Here is a 25,708-nt window from a genome sequence, read left to right on the forward strand (position 1 = left end):
GATATGTGTCACGTACACGTTAATAAGTGGAAAGCCCTAATAATCTTCGGATGGTGTGCACCTCCCCTAACAATGGTTAAGAGTTTGTGTCAATGACGAATTGACCATGTTTAAAACGGTGGGTCATTCTTTTTGTGGTTGTGGAACACTTGTTCATGAATGAAGTATGGTTAAGCTCTTTATGAACATTTTTCTTTTCGTGTCTTTTCTCTCTGTTTTAGTTTAGAAATTGATGCCAACTCTTTTACAAATATATTGTGTATTTTAATTTATATTTTTATTAATTTTGATCATTATTCTTTTGATTTCTATTTATTTTTAATTTTAAAATATTTTGATCTTTAATTGTTTTGTAATTTTATCCATAAGAATTTTATTTCATTTAATTTTTATATTAAAGTTGATTATTTTTTTTTTTGTTTTTATACTTTTCTAGATTGTGTTTTTTTTTTTTTTCAATTTTACCTCTCATTATTTTATTTAATTTAATTTTTGTATTCAATTTTAATCCTTATTTTTTATTGCTATGTTTTTTATTTTTTTTTATTTTTAATTTAGTCTCTCATTGTTTTTTTCATTTAGCTTTTATGCTAGATTTAGTTATTGTTGTTTTTTGCTATTTATTTTTGTTTTTAATTTTGGATGATTAAGGATTATGCTTAGTAATTTTTTATTGTTTTTTTTTTATGAGATAATCTCAATCTTATGAACTGGTTCATTATTTTTGAGGATTAATCTGATTTAACTTTGATCTTTTATTTTTTTTTTAACAAAATAATTATTTTTTAATTTCATCGTTTGATTTTAGATTATTAGGTCTAGAGTTTTTTCTTTCTTTCTTTTATGTGGTGTTATTTCGGTGTTATATCTTATATTTTTCGAGATAACCCAAGTTTATTCAGGTTTTTTATTTTATTTTTTTTAATTTTATTTTTTCTAATTTAATGTTTTAAAGTCATTCAAATTTGAAACTTATATTTTGTTTTGAATTTATTTTTATAAGTTTAACATCATCTCGAGGTCATTGTATTTCTTTTAAATTAATTTTTTTAATCTGGAACTCCCATCACGGGTCACATGGGAGTCCAACTAATCTGAGTTAAGTTAAAGGTTTTTTCAATGTTTGTTTTTTTTTTAAAAAAATTTACCAGTCGCACTGTGTAGCGTTAAACTAAAAGTTGAATCATAAGAAATGTGTAGGACATGTGTAGGTCGGCTAATGCTGGCTATAAATGGCTATGTCTGTGAAGCTATGCACTAGTGGAGGCAAAAACACTTATGCAGAAAAGAGGGCCGTATGTTCTGGTAGTTCCAAAAAGAATCACATAAATAGTTGAGAAATTTAATATTTTAAAGTTGTTTTTATGGAAAACATGATGTTTCAAAAATAGAAAAAAAAATTGTTAAATGGCTTCACAATTTACGATGACGAAGGCATATCTACTTTTCTGGCGCTGCTCTTCGACAATCAACGTTTTTCAAGGAAAAATGGTAGGATTAAAAAAGATGAAAGGGAAGATGAAGATGAAGTACAACAATCAGATTAGCGAGAAGAACATGCATGAAAGTTCTGGATGGAAAATTATCGTATTCTGGAGGTAATAGAATTGCACTTGCACCTGCTGTTCTTGCCAGCATTTATAGATATATGAATTTGTTGAAAGGGAAAATCGCTGAGTCAGCCTTGTTGCGGATTCCAAAGGGAATACGTGATGGTTTAACAGTTAAGCTCTGGTCATCAATGCAATTAGTTGAGGTTCGGTGAACTGCGGCGGCCGGAGCCTAATCTGATTAGGAGTGGGTACCCTAGGTTGGTTCTGTTGGTGGGAGAAACCACTGGTGGTGGCTTTGAAACACTCAGAGGGGATAAAACACACTGTTTTATTACACAAAATCCGAAGCTTACAATTACACAAAGCAAAAGCTTAATACACGCCCTCTCTCTCTCTTTCTCTTTCTAGTGTTTCTCTCAATTCTCTCCACACATATAACATAAGCTGGACATTCTATTTATACACAAAATCAGAATACGAAAATTCAACCTTCAAGTGTGAAGGCGGCTGGCGGCAGTGGAGGCGGCTGGCGGCTGCGGCTGGTGGCTGGCGGCTGGTCGGCGACTGGTGGCTGGTCGGCGACTGGTGGCTGGTTGCCTTCCTTGACCTTCTGGGAGCTTCTGGATATATTGAGTTTAATATTCTACAGGTTCGGCGGAACAAATTGAAACTGGAAGTTGAGAATGTTTCGTTGGTTCTAGACTCGGATAAAGAGAGTTTTAGCTCTGGAAAACTGGGATTTCCTCAACTTTTATGGAGAAAAAGAAATGTGGGCCGGCGACTGCTGGTTCTAGTTTGAATGACGAATTAATGGCATTTGCTCGAAGCGTCTGGGTTTCAATGCTGTGTGGAGTTGGCTGTTCAGAACAGTATTTACCGCACAGTGTTGCAATGCAATTCGGAACCGACGAAGATCTTTCATGTTGTGGTGGTCAGTGCTCCCATTAACAGACCTCAGATTGCAGAGAGCTTAAAGCTTTTGTTGAGGAGCTTGAGCAGATGATCACACGAATAAAAACAGCAAGATTAAGACAAAAATTGTTAACCTAGCTAGCCTTATTTGAATTCATGGGTTCTCTTCTGCTGTTGACTATGCTACTAACATGGCAGTAGGCAATGCAGCAGGTTCCTATATGGATAACTCCCACCATTGACAACAGATGAGAACAAGTTTAAAAGGATAAAAGAAATAAATATATTCATATTGTGACCATGCACTCTGGCATGAAGTAATTGTCAGAGTGTGCAGACAAATGCTGTGTGCTGCTGGACCCAACGCAGAGTCTTCTAGGCGTTATCTGTTCTGCCCACCCAATCCTGACTAGATAAGCACTTGATAGTTTTTTATTTATTTTATTTTATCCGGTTGATTTGAAGTGTTGTTTTGATATATATATATATATATATATATATTTTTTTTTTTGTTTAAGGAAGATATATTTTTATTTAATATTAATTCCAATTTAATACACACACACAAGAAATTATAGAGCTGATTAAAGAGCAAATCAGGACATTTTAAAAGGCAGGGAGACTATAATAACCTTAACCAGAATTGTTATTTTGCAAATATAAATCTGTTCTCTCAATAATTGTGTTTCCTATTCGTTGTGTTGCCATCAAGGAAATGGAAAAGCAGGAACAAGGAAAGGCAGGCCTGGTTGGCTGACTCATGATCATGGAAAACAAGGAGCAGTTTGCCTTTGCAGTCACTCCTGATCGTCTTTTCTTATTAAAATGAAATCATCAGTCCTAAATCTATATATGTTTCACGCACATGTTAGTAAGTGGAAGCTGACAAGGTTGTCAAAATCACGATTCAACTCGTAAAATTATATGTTTTTACGAGCTGATATAAGCTTTACGTGCTAAATCGCTTGTAAAACTCGGAAATGGATAAAATTGGGTAAAATCGTTAAAATAGGATGAAATCACGTAAAATCACGATTTCACCACCGATTGAATGAGTTTACCCGCTGGAAATAAAAATGCAATGTTTCTGATAGGTGTCGACCGCCTATTGGCTTTAACAAAACAAATGCACATTCACTGAATCATCAATCACGTATGCAGTCTTCTCTTTACATTTCAGTTCATCATTCACGTTCAAAACAAAAAAAATCCCTAAATTGAAATCCCAAAATTCTAAATCATCACTGAGGATTCCTCAGTGACTCAGTCTCTATCTCTTTCTCTCAGCTGTCCACGATTCCACGGTCACCGTCCACCAGTACTCCACAACAGCCCTCACCCCTCATCGATGGTGTCCTTTTCACCAGTCACTGTGAGAACCAGAGTCCACCTAACAACAATGACGTCTCTCCAGTCTCTACCAGGTAAGTTACTCTGTTTATCTTGTTTCTCTGGTTCTCTCTTCTCTGTTGGTAACTACCAGCGACCGAGGGTGCTTTTTTTTTCTTGTTCGTTTCTTACTCTGATGCTAATATTAGTTTGATTGGATTTGCAGGCTCCAAGTTTGACTGCAATATTGATCTCCTCAGTGCTCATTACTCATAACAAAGGTAAGATTCTTAGTTTCTTACCATGTCCGTTTCTTACCCTGTTTGTAATCTGTCGTGACTGTTGTTTAGGACCTTTAGGTGCTTTAATCTTTACAGTTTAATGATGTTAAAGATTGAGATTTTGATTCAAAGTTTTTGTGACTGTCTATTATTGAGATATTGCCTGTGAATTTTAGATTTAAATTTAATTGTGTGTGTGTGTGACTCTGTTTTTTCACATAAATCAGTTGTCTCTGTTTCTTGATCTGAATAAGTTGGAGTCAAGTTAGTAACCCATTAAAATTTTTAAGTGTTGATTCTGTGTGTAATTCATATGCTGATTTCATTAGAAACCTGAGTTTCAGGATCTTTTGCTCACCACAAAATTTCCATAACCTCTAAGTATGCAGGTGCTTTTCCCTAGATGTTTTCCTGTTTGAGTTGATCTTGATAAGATGATGAATTTTTGAAGGTCTGGTACTGTCAATAGATCTGACTAGGTTCTCCAAAGTGCCTGGGTTTAGTAGTTTTGGTTCAGTTACCAAGCAACCTATTTAGTCCTTGTTAGTTGTTACCTCATCTGCAATGCTTGTGGTTGGCTAGTGAATTGGGCTTTGATTACATTGAAAATGCATGTTTCTTCTGTGTGCCTATGCACCGGCACCCAACATGCATTTGTTATCATGTTTTGGGTGTTTTTGTTTCTTGTCCTTTCCTTCTGGTTTTTATTTCTATTTTTTTGGAAGCTATAACGGTTACCTATATGCATAAAATGTTTGGATTGATTACAGGGTTGATTTGAATTGATTCTTGAATTGTTGAACTTATGTCATCTAGAAAACATTCTTCTGGTAATAGGCTTGTTGTGCGATGGCAGCATTGTATAGATATTGATAAGAATTCTAGAAAAGTTCAGTGCAAGTATTCTCAAAAAATTATCAGTGGAGGTATTTTTTGTTTTAAACAGCATTTGGCTTGCATTCGTAAGGATGTTGAGCCATGTTAGCAAGTACTAGAAAATGTTAAGCAGATGATTTTAGATGTTTTGGTGAAAAATCTAAAAGCAATTGAAAAGAAAAGAAAGGCCCATCAATGTAGTGTAAATGATGATGATGATGAAATAAAAGAAATTAGCTCAAAGGACAAAGGAAAGAGAGTAGCTAGTGGGAGTGGAAATACAAAAACAACCCTAAATCAATTGCTAAAAAAGGATATTAGAGAAGAAGCATGTCGACAAATTGCAAGGTTTTTTACACTAGTGCAATTCCATTTAATTGTGTAAAAAACCCTGAGTTTTTTAAGGCACTTGAATTGGTTGCAAAGCATGGGCCATGTTTCAAGCCTCCATCCTACCATGATATTAGAAAGAAGTATTTGAAGCAAGAAGTGGATCAAACAATGAATTTGCTTGAGGATTACAAGCTAGAATGGAAAAAAAATTGTTTGTTCAATAATGTCTGATAGATGGACAGATAAAAAAAGACATTGTATTTGTAACTTTTTGGTTAATAGTCCTAAAGGGACAATTTTTTTTGTCGTCGGTGGATACTTCTAATATGTCCAAAACTGCTAATAAGGTATTTGAGATGTTAGATGCCATTGTGGAGAGGATTGGAGAGGAAAATGTTGGACAATTATTGATGGAAAAAAGGAAGAGTTTGTTTTGGATATCATGTACTGCCCATTGTATTGACTTGATATTAGAGGGTTTTGAGAAGAAGTTAGAGGTTCATCAAATAACTATTGTGAAGGGGAGGAGAATCACCTCATATATTTATTCAAGAACTATTCTTATTTCCATGCTAAGGCACTTTACGAAAGGAAGGGATTTGATTAGGCCTGCTGCCACTTGGTTTGCTACTGCATATTTGACTTTGGGATGATTGAATGATCATAAAATGCAGTTGATGACTATGTTTACTTCTAATCAGTGGAGTTCATGTAGGTTTGCAAGAATAGAAGAAGGGAAACGAATTCAAAATTGTGTTTTGGACAACATGTTTTGGCATGATGTTACTATATGTATTAAGGCAGCATATCCTCTAATTAAAGTTCTTTGATTAATTGATTCTGATGAGAAACCAGCTAGGGGTTTTATATATAAAGCAATGAATGAAGCAAAAGAGAAGATACAAGTAAATTTTGGTTCCGTGAAAAAAAGGTATATATCTTGTTAATTTGTTTTTTCAAATGTTGTCATCTATTAATATGAATGTCTTTAGAATACTTTCAGTTGAGATATTCCTAGAGTGTAATGATATATATATATATTTTTTATATAGTTATATACCTATATGGATAATTCTTGATGCAAGATGGGAACTTCAATTCAATAGACCCTTACATACAGCAGCTTATTATTTGAATCCTCATTATCATTATAATCCTAATTTTAAGGTTAATGCCAACATTAAAATTAGATTATATTAATGCTTAGAAAGGATGTTTCTTAATGCAAGTGAAATGTGCAAAATTGACTTGCAACTTGAATCATTCAAGGATGGAAAAGGGTTGTTTGGCATTGAGGCTGCCAAAGACATCAAGAGATAAAAAAAAAAAAAAACAACTCCAGCTCAATGGTAGGATTCTTATGGAGATGAATGTCCAGAATTACAAAGGTTTGCAATCCGAGTTCTAAGCTTGACTTGTACTTCATCTGAATATGAGCGTAACTAGAGTGCATTTGAAATGGTGAGTTTTTTTTATTTTATTATTTTAAAATGTTAAAAATATTTGATAAAAATATTAAAATTTTGAATTGAATTGTTTATTTAAGTTCATACAAAATGAAGAAATTGTTTGCACAAGAGAAAAATGAATGACTTAGTATTTGTAATGTGCAATCTGAAATTGAATAATAATCAAGTAAAAAAAGCAAGGTGATGATTGTCATAACCCAATTTTGGGTTATTCCCCAAATTTCACTTTTTTGAAAAATAAAAAATAAAAAAAAAAAATAAAATAAAGGCCGGCAATGTGGAGAAAGCTGATAAAAAAGAACCGCAAAAATAGGCAAAAATCGAAGGTCAAATTAAATGCAAATTCGAAGGTCAAATTAAATGATTATTGGATGAATTTGCATAAAAATTAAGTTCAATGACATAATTAAATTTTTAATGGGCCAATTTGATTTAATCATGGGCCAAATTAAATTTTAATTATGTTTAAGAATTAATTTAGGTCCAATTGAAGGATTTAATTAAGTGCAAGGACTTAATTATACTTTAAATGGGTCAAATTAATTTGGGGGCTTAATTGGTGAAAAATTAAGTTTGGGAGCTTAATTTGGACTGAATTGAAAAGATTGAAAATTTAAGACCAAATTTAATTTTTACCAAGTCAATTGAACACAAAAAAATTAAGGGACCAATTTGGAAACCCGAAAAAATGTTTTGCCTATAAATAGCAGCTTTTAACTCAAAGTTAAGGGGGGTTCATTTTGTAATTTTGGGAGAAAAGGGAGAACCCTAAAAAACTAAACTTTCTTCTTCTCTACTGAAAGCAGCCGCCAGGGAGGACCCCCCCTTTTGGGAAATTTTTTCCTTCTTCTCCGATCACAGCTGCCAGCTTCCCTTTTAATTTATTTTCTCTTCTCCCTCAGCCGGTTCTCTTGAACCGGCTGCCACTCCATTCCTGATCCTCACCCGGTCTCCCCCCTTTCCGTTAATATTTGCAAAACAAACCGGGGGCAGAAGACAGCCCCGTTTCCTCTCGTTCCCCTGTGCCTTTTCGGCACCTCCATCTCCCCTTCCTTTTTGAAAACCAGGAGATCAAGGCAGCATCTCAACTCAGCCCTCATTTTCCTTTGGCAACAACTTCTTTTCCTCTCAGTTGCAGGAGCAAGAGACGAACTGAGCGGAGACCCAGCTCTCTCCTCACTCTGCCTCAGCAGCGCCGCCCCTCTCCGGCAGCAGCGGTCAGGGCAATCGACCACGGTCTTCTCCATCTCTCCACCACCGGCCACATACAAGTTCTCTTCCTCAGCCGACCGTTCCCCAGCTCTGTCCAACCTCTCTCTCAGCGACAGACCACCCTTTCACACTCCTCTCAGTCGGTCATCGCCGAAGAAATAGCTCCACCGTAGCTTCAACAGACCAGCTGCAACAGTGCCCGCAGGCCGGCCACCGAACGGAGTCCTGCACAGAAGCAAGCCGTCGTCTTCCTCCAGCGCTCCTTCCACAGCAGCGACGCCCCTCTGGTTCGGGTCCTTTTCCTTGCCGGCGATTTGAAACGGAGAAGAAGAGAAGAACCACGGACAGGGAACCAAAAAAAAATTAAAAACAGATCTGCAAAACATAAGAAAATGAAAGACTAAAATCGACTGTGTTGTGTGATTTCTGTCTTGCAGGTACCGGTGTTCCTCACAGCCGGCAGGGAAGGGAAGAGAAGGAGAAAACGGCTCAGATCCGGCCATCTCCATTTGCTTTCGGCGGCGCGTGGGAGGACGCGCCACCAGTGTACAACGATCACAGAAGATGCCCAGAATTCCCCAGCACTGTTCCCGAAGCTATTTTGGAATTTTCAAATGTTGCTGTGTATATTTGGGCATTGTTGTGTTTTGATTTATTTTGATTATTTTTTTTCTTTGTTATGTTGTAAACATGTAATTGTGGACATGCAATTGTGGGTGAGTCAGCATAATAAAAGGAGGAGATGTGTGTGTGTGTTTTTTATTATTATTATTATTTATTATATTGAATTATAAAAATAATAAAAAAAAGACAAAAAGAATTAACTGTTTAATTTGAACATGCACAAATTCTAAGGATGGATAAAAATCATGTTGTATTTTCCATGAAAATGTAAGAACATGTTTCTACATATATTCTGGGAATTAATAACTGATGTATCGTAGCCTTAGAAGTGGGCTAAAATTCTATTTTAAAAATTACATCAAGCTCATGAAGCTTGAATGTGGTGCGTGTATTTTGTTTATGAATCTTTTATGATGAGACAGCAAAGAACAAAGAAGGATTTAATATTTTGATCGGATCAAAGGTGTAGAAGTACAAACTTGTACGAAAGTTGTATTTCTAAATTCCGATGAAAAGACAAAATTTTTAAAACTTCTTTAACACATCAAGTCCACGGAGCAGCTTACCTCAGGTAGGGTGTGTTAGGGGTGCTAACACCTTCCCTAACCACAATCAGTCCCTTACCCGTGAATCTCTGACCATGACCAGTCCACCAGGGTTTCCTAGTAACCTCAATTAAATACTAGGTGGCGACTCCTAAACGAACCAACTCAAGCAATACAACGAGACATAAATCGCCAGCCGATGCCGCGCGCTCGTGGATTTTCCGACGTGCGACAGAATGGCGACTCCACTGGGGACAAGTATTGTTTCTGACAATATTGGACTAAGCTTTGTGTACTTGATGTGTTTAAATTTTGCCATTTTTGTCTTGCTTTATTTTATGCATGCATTTTATAGAATTGTTTCATGCATCACTTATTTATTTTTGAAAGCACACACAAGCTTCTAAGTTAGGCGGGGAGTAGCAGTCTACCTCATGACTTTCAGTCGGGGTTCAGATTTGTGAAACATCCAACTATGAGCTGAGTGTTTACTCGGTAATGGCGGTTACATGGTGCCCCAACCATTCCTTGTAAACCCCTATACTGCCTTCACGTGAGGTGGTCACTGGGCAGTTCATAGACCCTTTTGAGACCAGGTAGAAAACCTACCCATGTTCACACAATAAATAGAACCTGTCCTTAGGTTGTATGTGCTGTCATTTATTTGCATCGGGGCGAACCCTTCTTGGAGCATCTTGAACTCAAGATTTTTGGGTGACACAATGGCCGTCACTTTGAAAATTTTCATTGTAGAGTTTGGGCAAAAATCATGATTTTTGTTCCATCATACAAGAGTTACGACCATGTTGTCACCCCTCGAAGGGCGAGTTCATCATATAGACTTCATGTTCATACATTTGTCATGCATGCACCCGGATGAAAGATAGGTCCCCTCCGAGTCTACAACACCCGATTTTGAGAGAAACATTGGAGACAAAGAGCCTGCTCATCGTAGCATCTATTTCCAAGAAAAGTTAGAGTCTCTGAAAGCAAGTGTGGCTCGCCTCACTAGCTTACTCGAGCAAACACTTAGAAATGCCTCTAGTGAAGGTCCTTCCAATTGCCCAGTCATTTTTGTTCAAAGCCCCAACAAAGACTCAACCCGAAGAAATTAGGGGCCAACATGATCAAGAGCCTCAACACAATCTGAAGGGGAATTGCATCACCGTTGCATAATGGAGCCTGTTCTTGCTCTGCCAAAATAACTACCTCTGTTTAATCATGCCTGTAAAAACTTGATTTTTTGTTTCAACCTACCCCAGTTTTTGTTGGCAATTTAGCTCAAAATTCCACAAGACTTTCCCTGTCTATTGAGTCTGTCTTGTTAATAAGATCATGTGTTTTGCTGTGTTCATCACATGCCTTCTTTTTTGTTGTTTCATGTAAATAACACATTGAGCATAACCTTTAAGCATGAAACCACCGCGCCCAAAATCTTGTGGTGCGTTTTCCCTTTTCTTCCCAAAACAATACATGACCCCATGTTTTCATAAGGTTTTTTGGGAATTCAAAGTTTAGTACAAAAACAAAAATCATGTTGATGTTTGTCCGAAACAAACAAGTTCTGGAAATTCAGGTGATTCCTTAGAGAGGTAACCATACACCTAGAAAACCCAAAAAAAAAAAAAAAAAAAAACCATGAAGTGACTCCAAAAGCTGAGTTTTGATTGCATGAATAATGAGAAATCACGCTGCATACCTGCATGAAAGCAAGGCTTACCGATCCTAAATGCATGCATTTGAGATGAAGAAAGGCCATCTTTGATAATCTTTTCACAAGGCTGAAATATATCCTTTGCAGTCCCCATTTGAGCCTAATAAATTTTTCTTGAAAAATAACCTTGGCTAGGATCACACCCTACACTGGGGGCAAGTGCAAAAAAAAATTCCATAATAATTGAAAATGCCCGAATAACTCTTGGGGGCATGAAAAGGTCTTCAACAATGAAAGTGCCCAAACAATACTGGGGGGCATAAAAGAAAATTTTCAATCATCAAAGGTGCCCAATCAAAGCTAGGGGGCATGAAGAAAAATCCAAAGGATCCAAAAATTTTGAGCATAAAAAAAAAAAAAAAACAAGGTCAATGCAATGTGCTCAAAATCCAATGAAGAAAAACAAAGAGAAAGAGCCCATGCCCAACACTGGGGGGCACTGTGGACCATTTTACAAATCAATTCCAAGGTCCAGAAATGTATGAACAAAAGAGTTTGGGATATAAGCACTTGTGATCCTTAGTCTTAAAGTCCCTTAAACACCTTTTGAGCCTACATATATCATTTTCTTCATAGCCAAAAGCCCAAGCCTACATTACGTGCCTAATTAAGCCCTTTCTGATCAAAGGCAAGCAATCTGGATCGGTAGGTAGTGTTTTCTCATGCGAAATAAAATCATTATTCATGCAAATAAAATGAATGCTTTGAAAACGGTTCTCAATAACCCTCAAATTGAAATTTAAACCTTTTGTGACCAATCAGATGTCACTTCGTGTTTCTTCACATTTTCACCAACGGTTCTCAATAACCCACAAATTGAAATTTCAACCTTTTGTGACCAACCAAATGTCACTTCATATCTTTCACCAAAAATCAAAACAAAAAGTTTTCATCACTTCTGAAAACCTCTCCAATCACTTGAATTTCTTCAGAATGAGTTTGCTTTGAATCAATGTCAAAATGATTTCTGTGTTTGGAATAGCTTTGAAATTCCAAAAAATTCTGCATGAAAACAACTCCTTATCAAACCCTTTCTTCACACAGCCTCATCCCCAAACCCGAATTGAATACTTGGGGGCATGATCAAGCTAGGGGGCAATCAAAAACATCCGGTAGAGATGGCTCAATGATTCCCTTTCGAAGAAACTATTGGGCAAAATTGGCAACCCTTGAGATAAAAGGGGCGGCGAACAAAGAAATGACGACATCAAGTCTTTCCTGGAGGCCAAGATCGTAACATATTTCTTGAGTAAGCAAGGGGGACAAAAGCCATCAAAGCTTACTATCAGAGACTCAAACTTTTGAGAAAAGGAGAACTCCATGAAGAAAAGGGGACCTATACTTCTCAGGTAAGTATACATGCATATTGATCATGATGCATTACTTTCATCCTTGACAGATCAATGTCTAACCTTTTAGGTAGTGTGTTTTCCAACCCTACCTCCTCTGAGGGCGTCTTTTGGCCCTCACCTCTTAGGTAGTGGGTTTTCTAACCCTACCTCCTTTTTTAGTGTGCCTTTGAGCCCTAACCCTCTTAGGTAGTGTGTTTTCCAACCCTACCTCTTTTTAAGTGCCCCTTGGAGCACTTACCCCTTAGGTAGTGTGTTTTCTAACCCTACCTCCTTTTTTTAGTGAGCCTTTGAGCCCTAACCCTTTTAGGTAGTGTGTTTTTCCAACCCTACCTCTTTTTGAGTGCCCCTTGGAGCACTCACACCTTAGGTAGTGTGTTTTCTAACCTTACCTCATTTTAAGTGCGCCTTAGGGCCATTAACGACCTTAGGTAGTGTGTTTGCCAACCCTACCTCCTTTTGAGAGCTCCTTCGAGCCCTCACATCTTAGGTAGTGCATGTTTGTAACCCTACCTCTTTTTAAGTGCGCCTTAGGGCCATTAACGACCTTAGGTAGTGTGTTTGCCAACCCTACCTCCTTTTGAGAGCTCCTTCGAGCCCTCACATCTTAGGTAGTGCATGTTTGTAACCCTACCTCTTTTTAAGTGCACCTTAAGGCCATCAACCACTTTAGGTAGTGTGTTTTCCAACCATACCTCCTTTTGAGAGCTCCTTCGAGCCCTCACATCTTAGGTAGTGCATGTTTGTAACCCTACCTCTTTTTAAGTGCGCCTTAAGGCCATCAACCACTTTAGGTAGTGTGTTTTCCAACCATACCTCCTTTTAAGTGCGCCTTAGGGTCATTAACCACTTTAGGTAGTGTGTTTTCCAACCATACCTCCTTTTAAGTGCGCCTTAGGGCCATTAACCACCTTAGGTAGTGCGTTTTCCAACCTTACCTCCTTACCTCCTTTAGAGTGCGCCTTGGAGCACTCACCTCTTAGGTAGTGTGTTTTTCTAACCCTACAACCTTGCGAGTGCGCTCTTCAGCCCTCGTTCCCCATCGAGTCCTATCATGTCGTCCCTTTTAAACATTTTTGCCTTTTCGCCCGGGTAGGTCACTCATTATAATCAGACCTCTTTCAAAACTCTTTTCATCTTCCATTTGGGCCGGTTGCCCATAACAATAAAACCATTTTTGAGAAGTCCTTGCATTTCTCACCACTTTGAAAAATCTTTGCATTTTTCATTATTTTTGAGAAATCTTTGCATTTCTCACTTTCCATTTGAAAAATCTTTGAAAATCATTTTTCAATCACTTTCCATTTGGGCAAGTCGGGCCATCACAACAAGACCACTTTGAGAAATCTTCACATTTTGTTCTCACCACTTTGAAAAATCTCTGCATTTTTTCACCTCTTTGAAAAAATCTTTGTATTTTTCAAAACCTTTCCATCTCGGGCCGGTTGCCCATTACAACAAAACCACTTTGAAAAATCTCTGCATTTTTCACCACTTTGAGAAATCTTTGCATTTCTCACCACTTTGAAAAATCTTTGCATTTTTCATCACTTTCCATTTGGGCAAGTCGCCCATCATAACAAGACCACTTTGAGAAATCTTCACATTTCTCACCACTTTGAAAAATCTCTGCATTTTTCACCTCTTTGAAAAAATCTTTGTATTTTTCAAAACCTTTCCATCTCGGGCCGGTTGCCCATTACAACAAAACCACTTTGAAAAATCTCTGCATTTTTCACCACTTTGAGAAATCTTTGTATTTCTCACCACTTTGAAAAATCTTTGCATTTTTCATCACTTTCCATTTGGGCAAGTCGCCCATCACAACAAGACCACTTTGAGAAATCTTCACATTTCTCACCACTTTGAAAAATCTCTGCATTTTTCACCTCTTTGAAAAAATCTTTGTATTTTTCAAAACCTTTCCATCTCGGGCCGGTTGCCCATTACAACAAAACCACTTTGAAAAATCTCTGCATTTTTCACCACTTTGAGAAATCTTTGCATTTCTCACCACTTTGAAAAATCTTTGCATTTTTCATCACTTTCCATTTGGGCAAGTCGCCATCACAACAAGACCACTTTGAGAAAATCTTCACATTTCTCACCACTTTGAAAAATCTCTGCATTTTTCACCTATTTGAAAAAATCTTTGTATTTTTCAAAACCTTTCATCTGGGCCGGTTGCCCATTACAACAAAACCACTTTGAAAAATCTTTGCATTTTTCATCACTTTCCATCTGGGCCGGTTGCCCATTAAAATCTCTGCATTTTTCACCACTTTGAAAAATCTCTGCATTTTTCACCCACTTTGAAAAATCTCTGCATTTTTCACCTCTTTGAAAAAATCTCTGCATTTTTCAAAACCTTTCATCTGGGCAGGTTGCCCATTACAACAAAACCACTTTGAAAAATCTTTGCATTTCTCTACCACTTTGAAAAATCTTTGCATTTTTCATCACTTTCCATCTGGGCAAGTCGCCCATCACAACAAGACCACTTTGAGAAATCTTTGTATTTCTCACCACTTTGAAAAATCTTTGCACTTTTCACCACTTAGAGAAATCTTCGCATTTCTCACCACTTTGAAAAATCTTTGTATTTTTCACCTCTTTGAAAAAATCTTTGTATTTTTCAAAACCTTTCATCTGGGCCGGTTGCCCATTACAACAAAACCACTTTGAAAAATCTTTGTATTTTTCACCACTGTGAGAAATGTTTTGCATTTCTCACCATTTTGAGAAATCTTTGCATTTCTACACTTGAAAAAAACTTTTCATTTTCAACTTGGGCCGGTTGCCCATTACAACAAAACCCCTTTGAGAAATCTTTGCATTTCTCACCACCTCTAAAATTTTTCACCATCTTGAGAAATCTTTGCATTTCTCACCACTTTGAAAAATCTCTGCATTTTTCACCTATTTGAAAAAATCTTTGTATTTTTCAAAACCTTTCATCTGGGCCGGTTGCCCATAACAATAAAACCATTTTGAGAAATCTTCGTATTTCTCACCTCTTTGAAAAATCTCTGTATTTTTCACCTCTTTGAAAGATCTTTGTATTTTTCAAACCCTTCCATCTTGGGCCGGTTGCCCATTATAACGAAACCACTTTGAAAAATCTCTGCATTTTTCACCTCTTTGAAAAAATCTTTGTATTTTTCAAAACCTTTCCATATGGGGCCGGTTGCCCATTACAACAAAACCACTTTGAAAAATCTTTGCATTTTTCACCATTTTGAGAAATCTTTGCATTTCTCACCACTTTGAAAAATCTCTGTATTTTTCACCACTTTAAAACATCTTCGTGTTTTTCACCCGGGTAGGTCACCCATGACAAATTCGACCATTTATCAAAAAAAAAAAAAAATCTTCCTTTTTGTTTCTTCTTTACAACGCTTATTATCTAAAGTCTCTTACAAAACTTTCTTTCATAGCATTGTAAAGAGGGGGGCAACTGTCATAACCCAATTTTGGGTTATTCCCCAAATTTCACTTTTTTGAAAATAAAAAATTAAAAAAAATAAAATAAAGGCCGGCAATGTGGAGAAAGCTGATAAAAAAGAACCGCAAAAATAGGCAAAAATCGAAGGTCAAATTAAATGCAAATTCGAAGGTCAAATTAAATGATTATTGGATGAATTTGCATAAAATTAAGTTCAATGACATAATTAAATTTTTAATGGCCAATTTGATTTAATCATGGGCCAAATTAAATTTTAATTATGTTTAAGAATTAATTTAGGTCCATTGAAGGATTTAATTAAGTGCAAGGACTTAATTATACTTTAAATGGGTCAAATTAATTTGGGGGCTTAATTGGTGAAAATTAAGTTTGGGAGCTTAATTTGGACTGAATTGAAAAGATTGAAAATTTAAGACCAAATTTAATTTTTTACCAAGTCAATTGAACACAAAAAAATTAAGGGACCAATTTGGAAACCCGAAAAATGTTTTGCCTATAAATAGCAGCTTTTAACTCAAAGTTAAGGGGGTTCATTTTTGTAATTTTGGGAGAAAAGGGAGAACCCTAAAAAACTAAACTTTCTTCTTCTCTACTGAAAGCAGCCGCCAGGAGGACCCCCCCTTTTGGGAAATTTTTTCCTTCTTCTCCGATCACAGCTGCCAGCTTCCCTTTTAATTTATTTTCTCTTCTCCCTCAGCCGGTTCTCTTGAACCGGCTGCCACTCATTCCTGATCCTCACACCGGTCTCCCCCCTTTCCGTTAATATTTTGCAAAACAAACCGGGGGCAGAAGACAGCCCCGTTTCCTCTCGTTCCCCTGTGCCTTTTCGGCACCTCCATCTCCCCTTCCTTTTGAAAACCAGGAGATCAAAGGCAGCATCTCAACTCAGCCCTCATTTTCCTTTGGCAACAACTTCTTTTCCTCTCAGTTGCAGGAGCAAGAGACGAACTGAGCGGAGACCCAGCTCTCTCCTCACTCTGCCTCAGCAGCGCCGCCCCTCTCCGGCAGCAGTGGTCAGGGCAATCCGACACGGTCTTCTCCATCTCTCCACCACGGCCACATACAAGTTCTCTTCCTCAGCCGACCGTCCCCAGCTCTGTCCAACCTCTCTCTCAGCGACAGACCACCCTTTCACACTCCTCTCAGTCGGTCATCGCCGAAGAAATAGCTCCACCGTAGCTTCAACAGACCAGCTGCAACAGTGCCCGCAGGCCGGCCACCGAACGCGCAGTCCTGCACAGAAGCAAGCCGTCGTCTTCCTCCAGCGCTCCTTCCACAGCAGCGACGCCCTCTGGTTCGGGTCCTTTTCCTTGCGGCGATTTGAAACGGAGAAGAAGAGAAGAACCACGGACAGGGAACCAAAAAAAAATTAAAAACAGATCTGCAAAACATAAGAAAATGAAAGACTAAAATCGACTGTGTTGTGTGATTTCTGTCTTGCAGGTACCCTGGTGTTCCTCACAGCCGGCAGGGAAGGAGAAGAAGGAGAAAACGGCTCAGATCCGGCCATCTCCATTTGCTTTCGGCGGCGCGTGGGAGGACGCGCCACCAGTGTACAACGATCACAGAAGATGCCCAGAATTCCCAGCACTGTTCCCGAAGCTAATTTTGGAATTTTCAAATGTTGCTGTGTATATTTGGGCATTGTTGTGTTTTGATTTATTTGATTTATTTTTTTCTTTGTTATGTTGTAAACATGTATGTGGACATGCAATTGTGGGTGAGTCAAGCATAAATAAAAGGAGGAGATGTGTTGTGTGTGTTTTTTATTATTATTATTATATTATTATATTGAATTATAAAAATAATAAAAAAAAAAGACAAAAGAATTTAACTGTTTAATTTGAACATGCAAAATTCTAAGGATGGATAAAATCATGCTTGTTTATTTTTCCAATGAAAATGTAAGAACATGTTTCTACATATATTCTGGGGCGGGAAATTAATAATCGATGTATCATAGCTTAGAAGTGGGCTAAAATTCTTCATTTTTAAAAATTACATCAAGCTCATGAAGCTTTGAATGTGGTGCGTGTATTTTGTTTATGAATCTTTTATGATGAGACAGCAAAGAACAAAGAAGGATTTAATATTTTGATGCGGGATCAAAGGTGTAAAGTACAACTTGTAAGGAAGTTGTATTTCTAAATTTCCGATGAAAAAGACAAAATTTTTAAAAACTTCTTTAACACATCAAGTCCACGGAGCAGCTTACCTCAGGTAGGTGTGTTAGGGGTGCTAACACCTTCCCTAACCACATCAGTCCCTTACCCGTGAATCTCTACCATGACCAGTCCACCAGGTTTCTAGTAACCTCAAATTAAATACTAGGTGGCGACTCCTAAAGAACCAACTCAAGCAATACAAACGAGACATAAATCGCCAGCGATGCCGCGCGCTCGTGGATTTTCCGACGTGCGACAATGATTTTGGTGAAGAAGATAATCTTTCATCTTATGATGATTGGATAACCGAGGGAGAAAAACATTCAAACATTTTGATTTGCTTGGTGCTATTGACAGTGTGCAACACGAAAAAAAATGAAGTGAAGATGAAAGTGATGGGAATAAAATTCCTAGATGCTGAAATGGAGAGTAAGATACTGAAGATGATTTGGAGATTCAAATTGATGATATTGGTCCGGAGGTACTAGTAGAGCACTAATGCTATAATATTAGAGCGTGTTGGTAACTAGTAGTGACACTAATAATCCTCTTGATGCTAATGATATTGATGAATTTCTGAGGAAACACAAGGACTAAGAGGAAGATGACGCAATGAAAGTTGGTTTACATGACACACCAGCAAATTATTTGTTTTTAAGTTTGTTAATTATTAGCTAATGAAAAGTTATTTAAATTATGTATTGGATTTTTATTTGAATCATGCATTTTAAAGTGCTTGAAACTATGTATGGATTTTTATTTGAAGCATGTATTTTAAGGTGCTATGAATTTTTATTTGAAGCATAATTTTTTTTTTTAATGTATTTAAAATTCCTTACGATTTTACGATTTGAATTTGGTTTGCATGTTCCGTGCTGTGTCAAAATCGCGATTTTAACAACCTTTATATATATATATATATATATAATACAATTCCGAAACAACATGTCAAAACAATACAAAACTAAAATATTTTATTACAATTAAAAAAAAAATACTTACGGAAATGGGATTGGTAAGCTTAGGTATGCAAGTTTGCTGGTGGAGACAAACACCTATACAGGAAACATTGCCGTATGTTGTCGTAGTTTTTAAAAGAATCAGATACATAGTTGAGAAAATTAATATTTTAAAGTTGTTTTTGGTGGAAAACATGATATTTTTAATTATTATTTTTTTGTTAAATGGCTTCACAATTCACGATGATAAAAAGAAAAAAAAATAAAAACTTTATATACATATCAAATCTTTAACGAGGATATCATTGTATCATAAAAAAAAAAAAAAAAAAAACCTTACGAGATGAATCTAACAAAATTAAAATAAATTACACTCTTTCTAAAAAAAAAATTATAAAATGCACAATAGCTTTAATTATAGTATTATTAGTGCAATATAAAAAATCTTAACAAATAAATCAAACAACAACAATAAAAATGATCAATAATAATTGGAAACAAGACACATGTAATATGTGTTTTAATTTAATGTGTTTTATTTGTTTTTGGATAGAGAATATAGTTCACTCCAATCACTATTGATGATTGTTTTAGTGTAAATGAATTTATTTTGTTAAGATTTATTTTATGAATCTGATGATGTTATAATCAAAGATTTGATATATCTTCAAAGTTTTTTGTTTTAACTCTCATTATTATAATTTGTGCAATACATTTAATAATGATATTTTTTTGAAAAAGTTACATTTTTTTTTATCAACAATAACAATAAATATCTTATTTTTCAATCACCACATATATCTTTTGTGCTATTTCATCAATTATTTTTCAAGTTTATGTTATTTTATTATTTTTTAAAAATATCTTGTTGTGTTTTTCGAATCACGACATGTATTAAATATGCTTTTTTGTCAATAGGTTTTTCTTTTATTTTCAAAATATGTTATTTTACTATATATATTTAAAAACCATGCTAATAAGAAAAATATCCTAGGTAAAAGGATTTTAGTGAGTGTTTTTCTTTTTTGCTTTACAATCTGTTTTTTTAAATTGTTTTCATAAGAAAAAAATATTAAATTAATATTTTTAAATGTTTTTGGATAGTTTTATATGTTGATATAAATAATAAATAAATAATTATTGAATTTTTTTTAATTAAAAACACTATACAACAGAATACTATATACACAATTAATTTATATCATAATTAATGTTCGCATCTATTCTATTAATGCATGTAAAGTTAATGAATACAGTTACAAAATGGTTTTCGCAGTATTCCAAAAACAAGTCCCATGGTTCAATTATAAAGCATATCTACTTTTCTGGCGCTGCTCTTCGACAATCAACGTTTTTCAAGGAAAACATGGTGAAATCGAGGGTTAAGATTAAAAAAGAAGATGGAAGGGAAGATGAAGATGAAGCACAACAATCAGATTAGCGAGAAGAACAAGCATGAAAGTTCTGGATGGAGAAATTAATATCGTATTGTAATAAGAATTTCCAGTTTTCCAGACTGCAACAGTAGAAATGACAAGGACGCCTGCTAAGAAGGCCAGTAATCTGTCGTGAATTGGGGAAATTCATGGATAGTGGCAGCGAGATTTAGCATGAAGCATTTAGCTTGTTTTCTCTATTGTAATTCAAGTCGCGAGAGGTAATAGAATTGCACTTGCACCTGCTGTTCTTTTTTTTGAAAGAAGCTGTTATTAATAAGAAATGCAAATTTGTGCAATGCAATCATTACACAGAGAAAAAGTTTGCTGAATTAGCTAGCAAACCAACATAACAAAAACCCTACAAACTCAATAAAAATGATCCACCATCTGTTCCCTGCATAGGAGCCAAAAGAATGCCCCAATCAACATAATCTGCATTGGATTAAACAAAGTACCGATAAATTATCTATGAGGGTCATAGCCAAGCCACAAAATCAGATATTTTGTGCACTCCTTGTTTAGCGAGATGATCTGCTATGTGATTGCTTTCCCGGTAAGAATGAGAGTAGGTGATTGAATCAAAACATGAAGCTAGCCTCTGAGCTGAAGAGAAGAGTTTATGATGAATCCAAGGCCTATTATAAGAATTATTCATCCAGCTAATGACATTGGCAGAATCAGATTCGATAATAATATGTTTATGATGTAAGAAGCAGTTAGAGGCTGACAATTCGATAGCTTTGACTACTGCTCTCAGCTCAGCTACATTAGAGTCCAAGATCCCAATCGGCATAGAAAAAATACCTAAAAGTATTCCATGATGATTCCGCAAAACACCACCTATTCCAGCATTTATAGATGTATGACTTTGTTGAAAGGGAAAATCGCAGAGTCAACCTTGTTGCGGACTCCAATGGTTTAACAGTTAAGCTTTGGTCATCAATGCAATTAGTTGAGGTTCGGGTTTGGAAGAGGTTCAAAAAACTGCAGACGAAGCCTAATCTGATGAGGAGTGGGTACCCTAGGTTTGGTTTGGTGGGACAAATTGAAACAGAAAGTGGAGAATGTTTCGTTGGTTCTAGACTCGGGAAAAGAGAGTTTTAGCTCTGGAGAACTGGGATTTCCTCAAGTTTTATGGAGAAATCCCAGTTTTTGGTCAATGCTCTAATGAACAGACCTGAGATTGCATAGAGCTTAAAGCTTTTCTTGAGCAGATGATCACACGAATAAAAACAGCAAGATTAGGACTAAAATTGTTAACCTAGCCTTCTTCTTGAGAATGATTTGGATGATTTTGTTTGCTTTGCTAGTTATGTTAACATCTCAAGCTTGGCTTTGACAAATGAAGCAGATGAAAGTGTTTGGGCTTTAAGCTTTTCATGACCACCCGGTCGGAGATTGAATTCCTGGCTTCTCTTCTTCTGTTGGCTATGCTACTAACATGGTAGTAGAGCTTTCGACTGTCAGGCATGGCGTCACTATCGCCAAAGAGAGAATGTTCCTCCTCCTGTTCTTCGGTATCTTTTGGACGCTGATAGAATAGATATTGCAGCATGGATAACTCCCGTACCAAAAAAAAATTAACCGGTTCAGTTTGGTTTCGGTTTTATAAGTTTAAAACTGAAAAAACCGAACTAAACAGAACCCAAAAAAAAAAAAAAAAAAAAACCAAGTCAAATCGGTTGGAATAAGTTTTTATCTTAAAAACCGAATAAAAACCAGTCGATTTGAATCAATTTCGGTTCTTTTTTTTTTTTTTAATTCAGCTTAGTTTATTTTTTTGATAAAAATCGAATTAAACTGAAAATAAATCACTTTTAACTTTAATTTTGATATACAATAATATCAAGCAAAATTTTTTTTATTCAATATTAAGACAGATTTAAAATTGCTAGTTTAACTCATCAAAATTGTTATTTGTATCTCTAATAGTTTAATAATTTTATTTTATTTATTTAATTAGATAATAATAAAAATGAAAATTTATAAAATTAAAATATTTAATTGAAAGTGTAATAATTTTATAAATTATAATAACAAAAAAATTTTTTGCTATGATGAAGAGTCACCATAATATTTTTCAATTCTAAAAAGAGCAATATATAATTCTTGAAGGGATAGTATGAAAACGACAATAATAATTAAAGATTTTTATGAAAATTAAATTTATTGTCAGTCAATACGGGTGTTTGCAGCTATGGATTCGATCAAGCCTTTAGCCCCGAGCCGCCGCGTTTCCAAGTCCAAACACAGGAAACAATGGGTACGAATCAAATCTAGTTATATTTCTATGTTTTTCTTGTAAAGATTATTTCTTAATGCTTGTTTGTTGTTTCTTTGACTGGTTGTTGCTATATAACATGTCATTATATCCAGAAATTAAAAAATAATAGCTGTTCTTATATATATATATATTAAGAAGAACAGAGAGAGGAGGGAAAAGATGGAACGATTGAAAACAGATATGGTAGAGATCGGCGAGGGACAAAAACGCATAAGAGAAGGGCAACGAGAAATAAGACAAAAGTTTGAAGAGATAGGATCTGAATGCCGCAGGCTCAAAGAGGAGACGATGAACATTGCCAAGCAGAGTGATTACAATCAAGCCAGGATAAACCTAATGTTTAGCATCTTGAAAGCGCGTGAGGACAACAACTTTGCCCATGCTGATCACCTTACTGGGCTCCTCCGGTTGGTTGAATACCCTTCGCCATTTCTTTTCTTAATTCTTGGGATTCTGGATTTCATAATTAATCTTGCTAATGCTAGCTATTACAAGGAGGGGAACATAAGTTAACGAACTCAAAATAAAAGAATCAAAATGCACCGTTGATAATTAATCTTCTCTCAATAATTGTGTTTCCTATTCGTTGTGTTGCCAGCGAGGAAATGGAAAAGCAGGAACAAGGAAAGGCAGGCCTGGTTGGCTGACTCATGATCATGGAAAACGACGAGCAGTTTGCCTTTGCAGTGACTCCTGATCGTCCTTTCTTATGAAAATGAAATCATCAGTCCTAAATCTATATATGTATTGACATTAGTCTTCTTGATAAAGGATTTGTGTTCTCTTTCCGAATTGAATGTTTTGAGTTACAGTACATACTAGGTGAATTGCCGGGCGATGCCACCGGTTGTTATATAAACGGTATAAGCATTCGGTTGAGTATAACCTGAGGTAATCGAAGAAGAAGATGGGCAGACATAATTAAACAAAATGAAAAAAAAAAAAACCAGAAGTATTGAGGTTAACCGATGCAACCACATGCTTTATGTTAGAGAAACGTAAAGTCTTAACTAGCCTGTTTAGCTTTGCAGTATTCGGTTGTTTTTTTTTTTTTTTTTTTTTTAATTCTGTTTTTTAAGATTTATTTTTTCATATTAATTTTAAAATAAATAAATAAATCATTTTTTTTTTTTTACCAAAAAAACGGTGTGGCTTCAATAACAAAGAGTGAAAAGGTCTCAAATACAAAGCCATAAGTACATAATAAATTATAATTAACTTGAAGATATTACTTTTTTTAATTTGTTTTAAAGAGATTATTAGTACGAGTGCTATGAATCTAAAAGCTAATGTAAATTTATCTAATTGTTAATTTTAAAGCCTAAATTTTAAAGAATTAGTTAAGATATACATAAGCTCACTCAAATATTTATAATAATAATAATAATAATAATAATAATAAAGAAAAAAGAAAGAGCTCCAGACTTTGTGAACGTGCATTCTCATTTCACTTTGAATTCCAGTGAGATTGATATTTTCTTTCCGGAAAAAGAAACTTGTTTAACTTTGTCTCAGGTGTAGAAAGGTGTTTTCAATAGGATTTATTAGTAATTATTATTTTTAATAGGGACAAGTTAGTTTGTTTGCGTTTTAAATAAAGTGTAATGATTTAAACACTTTTAAAAGTAAGAAAAATTAAAACTAGTAGGAATAGTTTTATGGTTTTATAGTAAAAGAATGATATTTCCCTTAAAATAAATATGATAAAACTTGTATTCAGAGTCATTTAGATCTTTTCAATACAGTTATTTTGTAATTATATATTTGGATTAAAGACAATTAAATCTTTAATCATATATATAAAAAATAATTTTTAAAAATAATTAATATGTGTCATATATTTATTAGCAAGTGGAAGGCACTCATGCTCTTCAGATGGTGTGTGCCTCCCCTATCAATGGTTAAAAGTTGTGTCAATAACAATGTTTGTAACGGTGGGTCATCCTCTTTGCGATGGTGGGATGCTTATTCATGAATGAAGTGTGGTTGAGCTCCGTATAAACAATTTTCTTTTCCTGTCTTTTCTCTCTTGTTTAGTCCAGAAATTGATGCCAACTCTTTTAAAAATTTAGTGTGTCCACTGGTTTGTATTTCTATTAATTTTGATTATCATTTTTTTGATCATCATTTTTTTTTTAATTTTACCAGTCGCACTGTGTAGCGTAAAACTAAAAGTTGTATCAGACGAAATGTGTAGGTCGGCTAATGCAGCAATGCTGGCCATAAATAGCCATGTCTGTGAAACTATGCAGGTGTGCTAGTGGAGACAGAAACACTTATGCAGAAAAGTGTGCCGTATGTTCTAGTTCCAAAAAGAATTACATAAATAGTTGAGAAATTTAATATTTTAAAGTTGTTTTATGGGAAACATGAAATTTCGAAAATATATTTGTTAAATGACTTCACAATTTACGATGATGAGTGAAAAATAAAATAAATACTTTAATTATACATCAAATCTATCATCAAAAAAACTCGACGATGTGAATCTAATAAAATTAAAGAAGTTCACCAAGTAGATCAAACTCATTGAAGCCCTAATTATAATATTACTAGTAGCATTATAAAGTTCTGGACAAAATAAATCAAATATAAACAATAAAGATAATCAATGATAATGATAATTGAAGTGGGTCATATATAATAGGCGGAAAACTTGGTGAAATCTAGGGTTAAGATTAAAAAAGATGATGGAAGGGAAGATGAAGGTGAAGAACAACAATCAGATTAGCGAGAAGAACAGGCATCAAAATTCTGGATGGAGAATTATCGTATTGTAATGAGAAGTTCCAGTTTTCCAGACTGCAACAGTAGAAATGATAAGAACACCTGCTAAGAAGGCCAGTAATCTGTCGTGAATGAAGAAATTCATGAATAGTAGCAGCGAGATTTAGCATGAAGCATTTAACTTGTTTTCTCTATTGTAATTCATGTCGCTAGAGGTAATAGAATTGCACTTGTCTTGCCAGCATTTATAGAGATATGAATCTGTTGAAAGGGAAATTAAATCGTAGAGTCAACCTTGTTGCGGATTCCAAAGGGAAAACATGATGGTTTAACAGTTAAGCTTTGGTCATCAATGCAATTGGTTCAGGTTGGGGTTTGGAAGAGGTTCGGTGAACTGCGGCGGCCGGAGCCTAATCTGATTAGGAGTGGGTACCCTAGGTTGGTTCGGTGGAACAAATTGAAACTGGAAGT

The 25,708-nt window shown here is 35.4% G+C and overlaps 1 long non-coding RNA gene across 1 annotated transcript; it reads left to right on the plus strand.

Moving 5' to 3' along the window:
* Window positions 1-22,650: 22,650 nt before the first annotated feature.
* Window positions 22,651-23,302, plus strand: LOC140955477 (uncharacterized). Its single transcript, XR_012169607.1, has 2 exons — window positions 22,651-22,917; window positions 23,109-23,302. It is a non-coding gene; the product is annotated as an uncharacterized lncRNA (long non-coding RNA).
* Window positions 23,303-25,708: the final 2,406 nt, after the last annotated feature.

This window comes from Populus alba, chromosome 1 (genome assembly GCF_005239225.2).
Source record: "Populus alba chromosome 1, ASM523922v2, whole genome shotgun sequence".
Taxonomy (NCBI): domain Eukaryota; kingdom Viridiplantae; phylum Streptophyta; class Magnoliopsida; order Malpighiales; family Salicaceae; genus Populus; species Populus alba.